General features: G+C 35.1%; 1 protein-coding gene across 3 annotated transcripts in view; it reads right to left on the reverse strand.

Moving 5' to 3' along the window:
* Positions 1-18,449, reverse strand: part of LOC123867808 (tyrosine kinase receptor Cad96Ca) — a 74,862-nt gene that overhangs the window by 41,906 nt on the left and 14,507 nt on the right. For 2 of the 3 annotated variants that reach the window (XM_045910077.1, XM_045910079.1), the window contains exon 1: positions 11,622-11,870. The exons of the other annotated variant lie outside the window; for it this stretch is intronic. The gene's annotated coding sequence lies outside the window, so the exon portion shown is untranslated. Of the gene's footprint in view, positions 1-11,621; positions 11,871-18,449 lie in introns of those variants that run through there. 3 annotated transcript variants of the gene reach the window in all.

Below are 18,449 nucleotides of genomic sequence, written 5' to 3' on the forward strand. Positions count from 1 at the left end.
TCTGGTGGGAGGCTTCGGTCATGGCTAGTTATATGGTTAGTATGGCCCTAACGGCCAAGAAATTAGACTGCATCATCACTTACCACTAGAAAAGATTAAAGTCACGGGCTAACTTGTATAAAAAAAGGCTAACATCCTCAAACCAAGCCCCGCCGCCTTGGCTTCGACCATGATCAATATCGAGTGGGTTTCGGCTACGCATTGCCGCAAAAGGAAAATATTCTTTCTACTGGACATAACGTCAGTGTTCGGTTTCGCCAGCCAAGTGCGAGTCAGACTCACGCACCGAGGGTTCCGATTCGGGTATTTTTTTCGACATTTTACACGAGAAATCAAAAACTGTTATGCATTAAAAAAAATATGCATAAAAATAAATAAAAATCTGTTTTAGAATTAACAGGTAAAGCCCTTTCATATGATAACCCACTTGATATAATATGTAGTTATCTTACTTTGAAAATTGAAAATACTAATATTTGTTCATGAACACATGACAGACGGATAGAAGGACAGATGGACAGACGGACAGACGGAAAGACAGACAGACTGATAGACAACGAAGTGATCCTATAAGAGTTCTTTTTGCTTTTGAGTTACGGAACCCTAAAAATATTTAGTTTTATTTGCCCCGTATTTTATTTTCATAATTACCGGTTTCTCTATCATGACATACGGGGTAACCAGTAAAATACGGGGCCTCTGGCAACCCTATTCGGAAAACACTGTCACATTCAAGTTAATGTCAAATATTTTGTTTTCAATTACAGAAAGCTGCATCAATCATTATTACAATATTTTCTTTGTTGTGATTGGCTGAATTTTTGAGTTTCAGCCAATAAACAGACTGTTTGCCAATTAAACGTCATAACAATATAAATGCCAGAAAGTTTAACCAAATAAAACAAACTTAATGAGAACCTAGTGAGAATGCAAACGGCACACAATTTATAATACATATTATGTTAGTCGTATTTATATACGACTAACATAATATTATAGTAGTACTATAGATATTATAGTAGTCGTTCACTTTGGTAATAGTCAGATTGTCATCAGTAAAATTGATATTGGTCGATGTATCGTAAATTATTGTTTCGGTGACAAATATTTTTATTATCTATTTATCTTTGAACAGAATGGAATAGAATGAAATGGAATGGAATACAATGATAAATTTTTATTCCTGTAAACTTTTAGGTAAACTTCAAAGTGTTTTTGGATGGTCAGAAAAATTTACCACTGGTTCGGAATGCCGTTCCTACGTTTTCTAGGGTTTCGTACCTCAAAATGAAAAACGGAACTCTTATAGGATCACTTTGTTGTCTATCTCTCTGTCTGTCGTGTGTGTCAAGAAAACCTCTAGGGTACTTCCCGTTGACTCAAAACCATGAAATTTGGCAGGTAACCTAACTGCGTAATTTTGGGTAGTTTTTTTAATCGATAAAGAAAGTTTGCGACATTGTTCAATAAAAAATTTGGATTCAAACTCCTCAATCCTGATGTTGCAGGGGACCTGACTACTAAAGCTAATGGGATTTAAAAAGTGTCGATTATTAATTGATATTGAAGGTATCTATACCAAGTAAACACTTTGTCGTTGACCTCAAGAAAGAAATTGCATTCCTAAATCCTGGTGATCCCTCGGGATTTGAAAAGGATAATCCGTTTAAATATTCTTACGTGATACAGAAACAAGTTGCATCCCGGGGACGGGCTATTACGGAGAGGCAACTTTTGTTCTGGGAAATGAAAGGATCGGGATTTTTAAAAACCTAAATCCACGCGAGCGAAGCTGCGGGCATTAGCTAGTTGTAAATATATTTAGAAGCTACTATAAGATAATAGATAAGGTACTTATTTCCTTATATTTTTATTGTATGGCAGCGCGCGGTTTTAAATTATAAATTGCACGTCCTGTCCTTTTCTGTAATACATTTTTTTCTCAATATCTACCGCTTTATCTCATAGCAAGAGTCCGTAAGACATAATACAGTGAAAATAGGCAAAATATACAATTTTTGCAGTTTCCACGTCAGTACCTGTCGAATTTTTCTAACAGTGTAAGCAGCAGAGCTGAGTTTACCATCAAGTGTTGATATGTGGGTGTTCCATAGAAGCTTTGCAACTAACATTATACCGAGAAACACGGGGTTCTCCTTTATTTTCAACATATGATTATTTATCAATGAATTTATGTCATTTAAGGTCCTGGTATTGGGCAGTGTGAATTCAACACACTTAGATTTCTTTGCATTTGGAAGTAAATTGTTAGCAATAAATCAGAGAGTGACCTGTGATATGGCATTACATATAGTATACATTGTCAAAAATTATAATATTAAAGCTGTGCGTATTGCGTGAGGAATAGGTTGCAAGAGAGTTGCAACTTGCAGGGTTTGATGCATGCGCTATTGCCAGCAAACATGAGACATATTTTTATCTACAGGCAACGTCTGAGTAGGTAACGCATACGTCTAACGCAAGTTGAAATGTATTTAGTTAGACCTATCGACAAGTTTGGAGTCGGGTGCAGTCTAAATGTGGCCCGTGTGTTTAGACTGTCCGTTTCTGTCAGTTTCACGTGTCGTCCCCCGCACTTCACCACCCCGCTTGCACAAATCGAGACAGCACGAAATTTTCAAGATTTCTGGGTGTAATTTCTGGTTTTCGTAGTTCCCACATAATTATAACAATATAAAATATATAACGATAATTTTTTTACTACATAATATTCATTAAATTTTCTAGGTCTGTGGTTTTTCCAAATTTCATTAAATTGCTTCGTTGTCTAGAAAAACGAGCACAAAGTTGGGCCTTTTTTTAAAGAAAAATACAAATCTTTGAGCCCCTGTAATTTTAAAACTACATATTTTTAGAAAAATCTAAAACACCACAGACACAGATATTAGTTTCTAGACTATGTCTGCAAAATTTCATGGACTTTGGTTGCTTAATATTCAAATGAAATGGGAACTACGATTGTATGGAGTAAGTGACGGAGAGAGCTCTGTTAAAGGTACATAAACTTCTATTGACCATAATTATTTCAGATTTTTCGACTGGTAAACTTCGGAGATAAGGGGGAGGAATGATATTTTTCGACATTTTGCACGAAAACACACGACACTATTATAAATAAAAATCTGTTATAGAATGTAGTTTTACCCTTTCATATGATACCCAACCTACCTGTCAAATCTCATGATTCTAGGTCAACGGGAAGGTTATACAGGGTGTTTGGTAATTAGTATATAATGACCACACCGTACCCATGCTACTTTGATCTGATAAACACAATGCTGAAGTATAATGACGAAATAAAATTATAAAAATTTCCATACAAAATTTAAAAAAAAAAAATCATGTCAAAGTTTTCATGACCCTAACGTGCCCTAACTCACTGAGATCGTTGGCCATCTTTAGATAGGCCGAGGCCAACGATCTCAGTAAGTTAGGGCACATTAGGGCCATGAAAACTGGGTCATAAAAAAAAATTAAAATTTCTTGATGGACACGACAGACAGACGGACCGCTAAAACAGCGCTTCTATTACTATTTTAGTTCTATAGCTATGAATAAATAACGAGTTATGTCTCAAATAATCGCCCAATTTCTCAGGGATTTACTATCGTGATGCCATAAGAACTAATATACAATTATAGTGATGGATACTTGACATTTTCATGGAGATCAATTATTATTATTAAATCGACTGGTAATTTGAAATACTTAGGCGTAGGTGCCTACCTACTATTACCCGGCGTGTCCGTGAAAGCGACGCGATATGAATAGATAGGTAACTGGTATTCTTTGTATCAAATGAATACTTTCATTATCATCATCAAGCCATCGTCCGGCTCACTACTGAGTACGGATCTCCTCTCAGAATGAGAAGGGGTTGGCCATAGCCCATAGTTCCACCATTATGTTCAAGTGAGGATCGGCGACTTTACAACCTTCGAGATCATTATGGAGAACTCCCCGGCATGCAGGTTTCCTCACGTTCACCGTGATAACTAAAACCTAAAATCAATCGTGAGTGATTTCCATTATAAGTATAGAATGTAACAACCGCGACGCGCAGCGAGCAGAGTCCCTATGAAAAAGAACCCTGGATAGGTTCGAAACTAGTCGACTAAACTTATTTACCTATAAAACCTAAAATCAATCGTGAGTGATTTCCATTATAAGTATAGAATGTAACAACCGCGACGCGCAGCGAGCAGAGTCCCTATGAAAAAGAACCCTGGATAGGTTCGAAACTAGTCGACTAAACTTATTTACCTACTCAAAATGTATCAAAACCCCGCTTTACCCCAAAAACCGGCCAAGTGCAAGTCAGACTCGCGCACCAAGGGTTCCGTACTCGGGTTTTTTTCCGACATTTTGCACGATAAATCAAATGCATATCATAATCAAATCATAAAAATAAATAAAAATCTGTCTTAGAAGTATCTACAGGCAAAGCCCTTTCATAATTATTAAGATACCCCACTTGGTCTAGTTATCTTACTTTGAAAATTTAAACACATTTTAATTTTTTTTCTGTGATGTAACCACAAATTCACGGTTTTCGGATTTTTTCCTTTACTTGTGCTATAAGACTTATCTACCTGGCAAATTTCATGATTCTAGGTCAACGGTGAGTACCTACCCTATAGGTTTTCTTGACAGACACGACGGACGGACGGACAGACAGACAACAAAGACAGACAACAACAAAATCTGGCAATGCGCAGTCAGTAAATACGCTAGCCACTAGATCAATGAGGCATTATTAAATGAATGGTATCGTTCCAATCGGTACAGCGAGCGAAAGAACCACTGCGGTCCACTAATAAATATGGTCCACTTGACCAAGAGTCCACGACCACTAGAGAGTGCCTGCTTTCTCTACGGACGTATTAAACAGATAAAATCTATATTTCGGCGTGAAAAAGTAGTGCAATGTTACTAGTTACTATCTGATGCCCGCTACTTCGTCCGCGTGGATGCTTGCTATTCATATAAAATATAATAGATATACCTATATTATACTTATATATGTATACGAATCGATCGCGTCGATCTAAGCTATAATGTATACCTATTACCTAGGTATGTAGCTGCTAGGATTGCGATTAATCAATTACTTCAGACTGGTCACGCAATCGACAGGATTTTACTGCATCTTTTTATTCATGTAGCTAAATACGCAATCTTTTTATTCGTGTAAAAGTAAATTTAATTCTGCACTCGATCCCTGAAATTATTATCAACAGAAAAATAAGAAAAAGCTTTTTAAAATTTTGTACATGTGATGATGTGTAATTTAAAACATTAGATAGAAATAAGACAAGATAGTAGCTAATTAATATTAGAGGCCAAAATTATAGTAAAATTTAAATAAGATAAATAAGAATATGTAAGAAATTAATAAAAACGTAAATCCACGCGGACAAAATCGCCGACATCAGCTAGTAATTTAAATAAAAATAAAGCACGAAAAGAGTTAAAGAGCGAAGAGCAACTAGAGTAGGAGACTATTCCGGCTCAATTACGTGCCAGTGATAGGTACTAGGCCCAAATCTAATTTGAGTGGAAGCATCAGCCTGCCAGGAATACCTAACAACTGCCTGCACTCTCACAATGAAGTTACGTTGAGATCATTAACAGACTATTATATACGTAGGAGAACTAGAGTGACCGACATAGCTAAACGGGTTGTGATGTGCTAAGCTAAAAATTTTCAAAACAAAAATAAAACCGACTTCAAAAACCACAAGTAAAAAATAATTTTTGTTTAGCTACATGTGTAATGTACCTAGGTATAAAGTCGAGCGAGCATATTAAAACAAAATTAGAAATCCAAGAGTGAAGCTCGCCCGACTTCATACCTAGGTACATTACATGTGTAGCTAAACAAAAATTATTTTCTACTTTTTAGTGTTTTTGGTTTTTGAAGTCGGTTTTATTTTTCTTTTGAAAATTTTTTATTTCACAATTTTTAGTGGCCCAACTGTACTATAATATGCTATGCCCAGTTAAAACTGTTTACTAAGCTATTACACTGATCGCGAGCAATTTGCCTTATTCACTGAGGACTTCTGTTCTTCATCTCCGAAGATATTCATCAGATCTTCACTTTTATATGGGACCACCTGCACAGTATACCCTCTCAAACAAAAAAAAATTCCAAATCGGTCCAGGGGGTTTTGAGTAATCGGGGAACATACATAAAAAATACATGAAAAAAAAAACCGACGAATAGAGAATCTCCTTCTTTTTTGGAAGTCGGTTAAAAATGCAATGGGCAGCGCACATAGCTCAAAACCGATAGACTTTGGGGTCACAGAGTGCTATAATGGCGACCTCACAACGGAAAGCGCAGCGCTGGAAGAACCCCCACTAAATGAACAGACGAGTTCAAACGAGTGGCAGGGAACCGCTGGATATAGGCGACCAAGCCCGTGAAGCGTGTAAGTCTGTTTGAGAATATACAGGTAAAGCCCTTTCATATGATACCCAACTTGTTATAGTTATCTTACTTTGAAAATTGAAGTACATTTAATTTTTTTTTAAATGATGTAACCACAAATTTGCAGTTTTCAGACTTATTCCTGTACTTGTGCTATAAGATCTACCTACCTGCCAAATTTCATGATTCTAGGTCAACGGGAAGTTCTTGACAGACACGACGGACGGGCGGACAGACAGACAGACAGACAGACAACAAAGTGATCCTATAAGGGTTCCGTTTTTCCTTTTGAGGTACGGAACCCTAAAAATCCTTTCTGAGCAGATGTCTAGGTCATAATAACCTATCTACATGCCAAACAGCCCAATCCGTTCGTGTTTGAGTCGTGCGTTGATAAATCAGTTAGTCAGTCAGTCAGCTCTTCCTTTTTAATAGATATAAGTTATGACACGTGATAGGGCCAGATCTGCGATTTGCAAGAGTAGATCTTGAGGCTACAGAAATATATAGAACCATTTTGACTTTTAAAACGAACAGCGCTATTCCGCTGGCATAAATCTGTTTCGTTTTAAGAGGGCTCCTCCGTCACTCGCTCCATACAATCGTAGTTCCAATTTCATTTGAATATTAAGCAACCAAAATCCATGAAAGTTTGCAGACATATTCTAGAAACTAATATCTATGTCTGTGGTCTTCCAGATTTCTGTTAAAATATTTGGTTTTAAAGTTACGCGGTCTTAAAAATTTTCATACAAATCTTTGAGCCCCTGTAATTTTAAAAATTTAAACTAAATATTTTTAGAAAAATCTAAAACACCACAGACACAGATATTAGTTTCTAGAATATGTCTGCAAAATTTCATGTACTTTGGTTGCAATAAAATTGGAACTACGATAGTATGAAACGAGTGACGGAGAGAGCCCTGTTAACGTCTAAGCAAAGTCATGTGCTCTCTATAGATTTCAACCTGAGAGTCGAGAGTCCAATTAGATAAATTATTATTTTGTCGATCATGCATAAATTCAATTATAAAAATTTACTGTTAGACGATTGAGCCGTTCATATAGCACAATACAAAGTAATTTACATTGAAGATAAATGGATATTGAGTCGTAAAATATAATTGTGACATTTCGACGTATAGGTCCGTACATTGATGAACATCGTACGAGTTTTTTCTTTAATTTTAATAACCGACTTCAAAAAAGGAGGAACTTCTCTATTCAACTGCAGTTTTTTTTTGTATGTTTTTTACGCGATTACTCCGGCAAATATGAACCGATTTGAGGTATTTTTACTTTGTTGTTTGTCTGTCTGTCTGCCTGTTTCTGTCTGTCTGTCTGTCTGTCTGTCTGTCCGTCCGACCGTCCGTTTGCGTGTCTGTCAAGAAACCTATAGCGTACTTCCCGTTGACCTAGAATCATGAAATTTGGCAGGTAGGTAGGTATTATAGCACAAATACAGGTACAAATCTGAAAACCGCAAAGTGGTAACATCATTAAAAAAAATTAAAATGTGTTTCAATTTTAAAAATAAGATAACTATACCAAGTGGGGTATCATCTGAAAGGGCTTTACCTGTACATTCTAAAACAGATTTTTATTTATTTTTATGTATAAGAGATTTTGACTTATCGTGCAAAATGTTGGAAAAAATACCCGAGCACGGAACTTTCAGTGCGCGAGTCTAACTCGCACTTGGCCGGTTTTTTTTTGTCTGGTAGGTCATCTTTCGAGGTGGTCCCATTTTATTTTGGTGAAGATCTGATGATTATCTTCGGAGATAGAGAACAGAAGTCCCCAATGGATAAGAGTAAATTGCTCGCGAGCGGTGTAATATCGGTGTAATACGATAAATAATAAATAATTTGCCGCACGAACCGTCTTCTCTTCATACTATTTGTGACTCCACATTGGCACCTCATTGGCACCGGCTCCAAAAAATGTATATTTGGTAATAAATTAAATTAGTTTTACTTTTTAGTGTAAAGTGGTTGTTCAAAACGATTTTTTTTTTTAATAGTTAGCATTTAACCACCCACAGGGCTCTCTCCGTCACTCGTTTCATACAATCGTAGTTCCAATTTCATTTGAATATTAAGCAACCAAAGTCCATGAAATTTTGCAGACATATTCTAGAAACTAATATCTGTGTCTGTGGTGTTTTAGATTTTTCTAAAAATATGTAGTTTTAAAATTACAGGGGTTCAAAGATTTGTATGAAAATTTTTAAGACCGCGTATTTTTGAAACCGAATATTTTAACAGAAATCTGGAAAACCACAGACATAGATATTAGTTTCTAGAATATGTCTGCAAAATTTCATGGACTTTGGTTGCTTAATATTCAAATGAAACTGGAACTACGATTGTATGAAACGAGTGACGGAGGAGCCCTCTGAACTATCTCACTTTACATTTTGTTTCTGCCGCTCACTTATCACTGCAACGCGTTGGGAAAAGTCGTGGGTAGGCCGAGCGTAGCGTAGGTACCAGTTACTGACTCACTCCAATTAATTTATAGTTATGTAAGAGTATCGTCTTTTTATCATCGTATTCTCAAAATCGTCTGATTAGTATTCCCCGAACTCAATGCTTTTTATGTAATTTTTTTATGATATTTGTCTGAGTAGGTATTACGTCGGTATAATATCGTTTTAATTTTATTACTTTACTTCGTAAATTATTTCCAATAGCTTTCAAGTTGATTTTTATTTGTATATTTAGAAAAGAATGTTTAATGAACTCGACATCTTGAAATAATTGAGGGGCCCAGTCAATACATATACCCATAGCGTAGGTAACACGCCAAAGAAATCTAAAATAAGTACTATATACTCAATCAAATGATAGAAAGGGAATCAGTTAATCGTTCAGAAGCATATTAAGTGTTGGCTTTGGTAATTTAGCTGTCCAAAGAGTTAGTGGGTAAGAGTAGACAAAGCGTGTTTGTGCGAAGGATTCTACAAATTTATGTTAAAATAAAATCGTAATCAAGAAACCTGTTTGGCGTGTCTTGTACGAGTAGGTACAAATTAGATTTAGGTGCGAGTTACATACGGTCCATTATTTCTCAATAAGGCTCAATATGCTGAACAACAACCGTGATAAATTCAATTAAGTGTCCATTCAGACGGACAACACCACAACTACATGTGAAATTTTCAGTAGCAGGCAGCAGCCCGTTGTTTGGAAGCGGTCGGTGTTACGACCCCGTGCGTCAGAAAACTTGTGAGTCGACGTTGGTCCTCCACCTGAAGTCTCTCCGGTCGTGTCAGATTTCCGTTTCATCGGACTATGACTGTTAGAGGAGGCAATAGAGCACTGTGTATTCGGTAACCCGACTATCATAGTCCGATCTGTGTTTGTGTGCACACTAGTGAGCAATGGTCTAGATTAAATTAATCTGAGATGTCAATTGATTCGTTGTAAAGGTACGGGTGACATAGGCTATCACACTTTCACACTAATATTATAAAGGCGAAAGTTTGTATGTGTGTGTGTGTGTGTGTGTGTGTGTGTGTGTATGTTTGTTACTCCTTCACGCAAAAACTACTGGACGGATTTGGCTGAAATTCGGAATGGAGATAGATAATATCCTGGATTAGCACATAGGCTACTTTTTATCCCGGAAAACCAAAGAGTTCCCACGGGAATTTTAAAAAACCTACATCCACGCGAACGAAGTCGCGGGTATCAGCTAGTATTTTATACGGAAAAAATTTACCCAACGGATGTTACTTCGAAAATAAGTGGAGGTCTCCAGATATTTTTTTTGCAATTGTATCGAGTGGGATGTCAAATGAAAGAGGGGAAAATTCTGAGCTTACAACATTAAAAATATACCTACCAAGCGACAGAAAACAATTTTACTCTAATACTAGCTGTGCCCGCGACTTCGTTCGCGTGGAATAGTGACTTTCAGCGCGCTTTATATACCACGGACGCTCAGGCGCGAGGCGTGTAGTACGTACTCTGTACGTTACAAATGTTCGCCGTGATTCTTTAAATTGACATAACTTTTTTATTTATGAAACCGATTGACATGAAATAAACACTAAATGTTAAGTGAAGCTTACTACAATATATTAGTGAAAACCGTATCTAAATCGAATAAGCCGTTTCTGATATTAGCGTGCACAAACACACAGACAAACAGACAAAAAAAATTAATTACAATTTCGTGTTCGGCATCGATATAATAACAACCCCTGCTACTTTTTTTTATATATTTCCATTGTACAGACACCACTTTTCTACAATTTTATTATGTATGTATGTATAGATTTCAGCGTTTAGTTTTCAACTTTTTTTGTTGTTTTCATAGTAGGTGTAATTCACCGAACTCGTGCACAGTGACGCAACAAGTCTAGAGAAAGTGCAGTAGGTACGTAGTGGAAAGTCGCTGGACCCGCGTTCAACATCCATTCATTAATCAATAGAAAGTTATATGGTAAGTATCGACATATTCAATTTAATTCGACTCGACATGTGGCCATCGCATATTGACACTTAATAGGTACATACTTGCCAATTGGATTAATCTCAGAATTTGCATGTCCTTGTTTTTGTAATGCTTAATTATATTATTATTTGCCTATCTGTTATTATCTTTTGTGTTTGAATCAAGTGTTTGTTTCATTTTTTTTTTATTCCTACTTAGTTTCTTACGTTAGACAATTTCACTGTAAATAAACCTTCGTTACTAGCTTTAACAATGTTAGTATCAGATATAGGTACAGAACTATTTTAAGTATCTAGGTAGGTAGCTTAGCAAAATAAAAATTCAGAGATATTGGCATCTATTTTTGTAATTAGATTTATTAACTTGGTCCTTTTTACTGGTTATTTCTGTCAGCTTTTGTTCACGGAATTCCCTAGTCATTCTTTTAATTCAGAAATAGTTGTTTGCTTTTAATCTGTGGCATGAAGGAAATGTTTTATTACATTTGTAATTTATTGTTGCAAATACTTTATCAAAATTATTATTATTTTTATCATAAACAAAAAATATTGTACCTACCTACTATGTACGAGTATTTACCTAATAATTGCACTAAGGCAAGGAACAATATGGTGAACTTCATTAAGTATCAAAAAGTTTATTATGAATTTTACCTTTCGATTGAGATATTAATAAGTAGGTAAATTAAAAATATACGTACCGTTACGCCAATGATAATCCAAAATCCCATTTTATAACTGAAACATCACATTCACTATACCTACTTAATATCACATTAAAACGTTTCATAGAACTTTAGCACACGGATCTGTTCAACTATGTGTAATTTCCGTATGACCTTGTGAATAAAACCGCCAACAATTTATTCTGACCGCCTTGAACAAAAAATTAAGGCTTCGAAGTTTGAAATAAACAAAATGGCGTCAGACAGCGCACGCGCACGGGTCTTGCTACTTACTGACTGCTCACTTATGGCTTGACAATGTCATCAAACCCCACCACAAGTAACTAATCAACAATTGAATCACAGCTTTACAGATCTTGTATTAAAGATTACAATTGAATAAAAGTTAAGTTGATTCTACTCGCTTCGCTTGAAGAATTAGCAGGTTGATGTCGTATTGGGGAAAACACAGGTTTGCATGAAGTTGCGTTATTTTCTCTTACTTTGCCCATAAAATGTGAAGTAAGCTACTTGATTAGCGTAAGGTATTTAATTTAGGTAGAAGTTACAAAGTTAAGCAATATAAGCTTCAGACCTGGTGACCACTTAGTTGATCATGGCTGTTTTGGCTAAGTAACATTCACTCAGGTTTAAAACAGGATGGCTGATCAGAACAAGTTTCAATTTTTTTTTCGTTTTCGTTTCCTTTATGCATATTATTTATTATTATTAGTTATTATTTTTAGGTAGCATAATATAGCTTTTAGCTCTTCAATTTTATAAACTTTAATTTATTTAGCTTTTTAAACTAAAATACTTTAAAATTAAAAGCTCCCAAATTCCCGGGAGGCTCCAGAGCTCAAGCAAGCTCGATCGTAAAATAAATAGGCATAAAAATTGAGGTTCCATAAAGGATTTTATATAATTGTGCTTCTTGATCAGTGATTAATTTATTATTAAGTACCATTTATTTAAACCCAAAATTGTCTGAATTGTATATGACTTACATCCTTAGAATAAAAACCCAGCTTACATCCTTTATAGACTCCAAAATCCAATCGGCCACATGGAGCAATATCTTGCTAGGTGTATGTTTATACATACTAGTTGATTCTTGCGACTTCGTCCGCGTGGATTTAGGTTTTTCGAAGTCCCGTGGGAACTCTTTGATTTTCCGTGCTAATCCCGAACATTTTCTATCTTCATTTCAAACAGCCAAATCCGTCTAGGGGTTTTTGCGTGAAGGAGTAACAAACATACACACACACATATACACACATACCTACACACAAACTTTTGCCTTTATTATATTAGTGTGATTTTCACCAAGGATCAAAATTGTTTTCGGTCCCTCGGACACTTAATCATTAGATTGATAAGAGGAAGTCCTATCCGAAACTATTCTATGAATCTGTATTATAATTTACTGACTTGTAAGTAATGCCTATCCCTATATCACTGATAAACTTACAAAGGCTTTGTTAAGCTATCCTTTGTTATCAAAGTAAGTTACCTGCAATAGATAGATAAATTATTTTAATAGAAATAGGCAGGGTCTCATATTATACTCAAAATTAATAATAATTAATCTTCTAACCAACCAAAAGCTTAATTTGCTATAATCCGTCAAACCAACGAAATCTGTATGGTACGCAGCACCACACAAATTCCAACACCACTCGACGCGGGTTTCGCCCCGACACCGGGGCATCCTCAGGAGATGTATACCTTACAATGAGACATTGTGGTGCTGCATACCATACAGATTTCGTTGGTATGGCGGATTATAGCAAATTAAGCTTTTGGTTCCTTGTATATCGTAGTTAATGTAATTTATTTGCAGCCAAGTGTTAGTCTATACTTTATAGTAACGCTTGACTGCAATCAGACTTGCTGGCAAGTGATGATGCAGCCTAAGATGGGCGCGCTTGCCTAAAAGAATCGGCACTTTGAAAGAAATCAGCTGGTTATTGTTGTACCTACTATATTCGGAACGGCACGGAACTCATAAGCTTGTCTCAAGGCGTTTAACTTGCGAGAGCACGTCCGATGGTCAGTGACTTTTGTAACGGTAGCGTCATCGTCGCGGTATTTCGCCGTATTGTACTTACAAATTCTTTCGAAGCCTAAACCATGGCCTAAACCAAGTTTAATATAAATAAATAAAGTACAAGTGTAAATTAAAAATTTATAACACCCCCGACGATCCAAACATCGATGTATATGGATAGGCCCTTAGAAGAAAAAAAATGCGCTCACAAGTTAAAGAGAATTGGCAAAAGTCTCTTTATCACGCATCAGTCGGCCGCACACGCTTTATCGTATCGCACGTGTTTTTGACTGTCGAAAATGCCGTCATGTGCGGTCAAATCTTGCAAAAACCGTACGGAAATCCATCAAAAAAAAGATGGAATAACATTTCACTTGTAAGTATATCGTTTTCTCATTTAATTTAACGTATAAGCTGGGTATATTTTTAATTTTGCTATGATTAAATATTTGCCGCAAAAATATCGTAAAATTGGAATACAGAAAGAATGGAGTCGTGTTATTTTTTTTGAAGTAAAACTTTTTATTCGCGTATGACAGACTACTTATGATCATGAATATATTTAACTATGATTGTATGTTTGTAAGTATTTAACTACGTATGTTTGTATATAATTAACTGTTTTACTATGTATGTATATTTGTACTAGTAGACTAGCGATGTTTCCGATATTCGCATCCTCACCCGCAATTGTGAAGGTTACGCATTGATTTGGGCATCCACATCTGCATCTGCAATAATAATAATCAATGTATAGTCACGCGGATGCGGATGTTGCAAGTCGCGAAAACTATACAGGGTGGTCAAAAAGTCGTGGATCAAACGAAATAGGGAGATAGAGGAGGTCATTTCCAGCAAAAAAGTTTTCTACAGCATGGCCATATTTAAATTGCCCTAAGAGTTATGAATATTTTTCGGTTTTTTAACAAAATACCAGATTCTCTTACAATTAGACTAATTAAAAAAAAAATGAGATAAAAAACAATAAAACAAACGATGTTTTGTCATTACTGGATAATGTATCAGCACTACAAACCTTCTATTGAGGCTCTGGCTATCAAATTACAAGAGCAATTAATTTTTTTCCAAAACTTTTAAAGCGTTACCAAAAATTAAGTGTCACTTTAAAAGCGCACTGTGAAAAAAAAATGTACTACGGAAAAATGACCCTGTATCAGAAAAACTTGCTGATTTAATGCCAATTTAAATGAGGTATAACACATTACTCTTTGTTTCGTAATTCTGGTATTATAATCGTTTTTTCATATCAAGGTGCAAATTTCAGTAGATTAGTTTAATCCAAAATAATTTTGAATATTATCATGCTGCTAGTTAAACTGCTAGTTTTTTGGACGTTGGAATGCTAGAAACATCACTGTGCTTGTCACACTTAAAATTTGTGAAAAGAACAGAAACTCTTCACTACCACCACGTGCCAGAACTACCCAGAACGACCGTCTTACAAGTAGTTCATCTTTTCTAGAAAACAAAAGGATAAAGAAACTATGCCTCTCGTTCACACTAATCATCCTTTCTATTTGCATTGTTGGAATAAGGAAGGATGTGAAAGAGAGGCATAGTTTTTTTATCCTTTTGTTTCCTAGAAAAGAGGGCGTTCTGGGTAGTTCTGGCACGTGGTGGTAGTGAAGAGTTTCTGTTCTTTTAACAAATTTTAAGTGTGACAAGCACAGTGATGTTTCTAGCATTCCAACGTACAAAAAACTAGCAGTTTAACTAGCAGCATGATAATATTCAAAATTATTTTGAATTAAACTAATCTACTGAAATTTGCACCTTGATATGAAAAAACGATTATAATACCAGAATTACGAAACAAAGAGTAATGTGTTATAACTCATTTAAATTGGCATTAAATCAGCAAGTTTTTCTGATACAGGGTCACTTTTCCGTAGTACATTTTTTTTTCACAGTGCGCTTTTAAAGTGACACTTAATTTTTGGTAACGCTTTAAAAGTTTTGGAAAAAAATTAATTGCTCTTGTAATTTAATAGCCAGAGCCTCAATAGAAGGTTTGTAGTGCTGATACATTATCTAGTAATGACACAACATCGTTTGTTTTATTGTTTTTTATCTCATTTTTTTTTAATTAGTCTAATTGTAAGAAAATTTGGTATTTTGTTAAAAAACACTAAAATATTCATAACTCTTAGGGCAATTTAAATATGGCCATGCTGTAGAAATTTTTTTTGCTGAAAATGACCTCCTCTATCTCCCTATTGCGTTTGATCCACGACTTTTTGTGTATATGTATGTTTGAGTGTATACATGCTTATATGTATTTTTTTATGTATTTAACTATGTATGTTTATGTATGTGTTTAACTATTTAACGATGTGTGTATTTTGTATGTATACGTCGTACGTATGATGTAGCTATATTTTAGCAATTTTTCGGGCATCCGCATCCGCAACGGCGAAGCTGCCGCATTGATAGATAGATAGATAGATAGCAACATGTTCATGTGGATGCCACGCGAATTCCGAAAAATCTTGAAAATATTTATTATTTATTTATATCCCTACTATGGATGCATCACTACATGCAAAAGTTACAAAAATTGTGATAAGTAGATTATATAAATAAAAATTATGATTATTTTTAAAAGACCTCAAGTTGAAAACTATTTTGAATATGGTAGAAAATGACTAAACTTAAATAAAAAACTTTATGTTAAAGTTATTGTATTTATAATTTTCAAATAAACAGCTTCCAAAAATTGCAATTTTTTAAGAAAAAAAAAATGGACCGAGGGTTCCGTACTACAGAAGTTTTTTTGGTTATGGTTTATATTAACTATATGGTTATATTATTACATATTATTTGTGAAAATTATTTGTTAGATTCATTACATGCTCATATCTGCACTAATAATATTTTTAACGCAAAAAAAATTGACGAAATATTGCACAAAACAGCTCCATTCCATCCTTGTTCTTTTTAATAATAGAGAGTTGACGCTCGCGTCAAATTCACTGACGAGTTCAATGACGTAATATTTATTTTTTTATAGGCTCATTTTTGTAAACGGATTTATATGGGAATGACATATCCTTATACATCGATGGATCCAAAGTATCTGAGTTTTCCAAAACATCATTTTCAAATAAATAATTATGTATTTAGGCAACGTCCATCTTGACAGCTTGACATTTGTCTATTGACATAATATTATGAACCTAACGGTTATCTAACCTTCTTTTGTACAAGAAAACTAGAAAAGAGCTGATAACTCTTAAACGGCTGAACCAATTTTTTTAGATTATAGCTAAGAACACTCTCGATCAAGCCACCTTTCAAACAAAAAAAACTAAATTAAAATCGGTTCATTCGTTTAGGCGCTACGATGCCACAGACAGATACACAGATACACAGATACACAGATACACAGATACACAGATACACAGACACACAGATACACAGTTACACACGTCAAACTTATAACACCCCTCTTTTTGGGTCGGGGGTTAAAAACTGCTTAACTGAATTTAAAACTCTAGTTCTTTCTAAAATTAACAAAACTTCTTCAGAGCTCTGCTGCCAATAAGTGTTCATATTTCAACTACACACCAAAAAATCAACTCGTACCTACTTGGCAACTATAATAATTGTAAATCCGCAGTCTGATTGACATTGAATGGTAGGTGAAATGGCAGGTCATAACGAATGCTAGGATCAAAACGAACGAGTGCCTATCTAGATTCTATCTATTAGGGCTCTTTCACACGAGGACAATTCGTGTTTTTCCTTGTCGATATTTTTCCCGATTTTTGATTTTTTTAACGGTGGCAAAGGTTTTTAAATGGCCGTGCTCACACTATCACAAATCGTGAAAATGACGGGTACGTCTCGAATTAACGTACCTACCGTCTTTCAAAAGTCACGATCACATCGATTGACTTGAAAAGAAATAAATAAATAAATAAAATAATCATTATTAACTTCACAAAAACGTGTTAACAAACTATAGTATGAGGTCCTGTCTCCTAAGGAAGTAATAGTAGATTACAGTCCAGGCCTGAAATAAAACGATTACTGCCCGAGTTATATTGGGAGACCGAGGCGAAGGCGAGGACTTTTAAAGTGATTTTGAAAGGACGAGATTCCAGCCGAATCCTTTTAAACTAAACGAGCTTGGCAATTGCTATTTTGGCCGAGACTTGCACTTTTCTCCCATTTTCTAGGAAACCATAAAAAAATAATTGAAGACACAAAGTTTTGACTCATATAGAAAATGTTGCAATTTGTACAGTTAGACAAAGATACTTACGGTTAAAGAAACTTTATTCTCATTAAGAATTCATTTACATGAGAAACGATATATAAACAATAGGTATCTTATCCTTAAAGTATTGTGATTTTATATAAAACAAAGTGGGTAAAAATGAAATTATTAGTATTTACCGTGGACTAATTCATTTCATTAACCTTTTATTTATTTTATTTTATTTTACGACCTCCGTGGCGCAGTAGTAACTGGCAAATCCTGCTACGGTCCTAAGTGGTTAAAAGTGGATCCTTAAATTCTTAGCAGAAGCAATTTGGGAAACAATCATTTCTAAATTGGCGCCGATTTGATTTGGAGTGGATAGTGGAGTCGAAGGCTGAGCCTTGGCTAGTTATAACTCTATTGGCAAAGATTTAGCTTTTTAGAACAATGCTGCATAGATACCTACGAGTACAAGACTATTTTTATTTGATTGAAGATTCAGTATCACAGAGACGAAAAGCATGCAATATATTCATGCTTTTTTATAAAAGCATGCAATGTCGGTATAATTATTGCAAGCATTGCA

The sequence above is a fragment of the Maniola jurtina genome, chromosome 8 (assembly GCF_905333055.1).
Source record: "Maniola jurtina chromosome 8, ilManJurt1.1, whole genome shotgun sequence".
NCBI lineage: Eukaryota > Metazoa > Arthropoda > Insecta > Lepidoptera > Nymphalidae > Maniola > Maniola jurtina.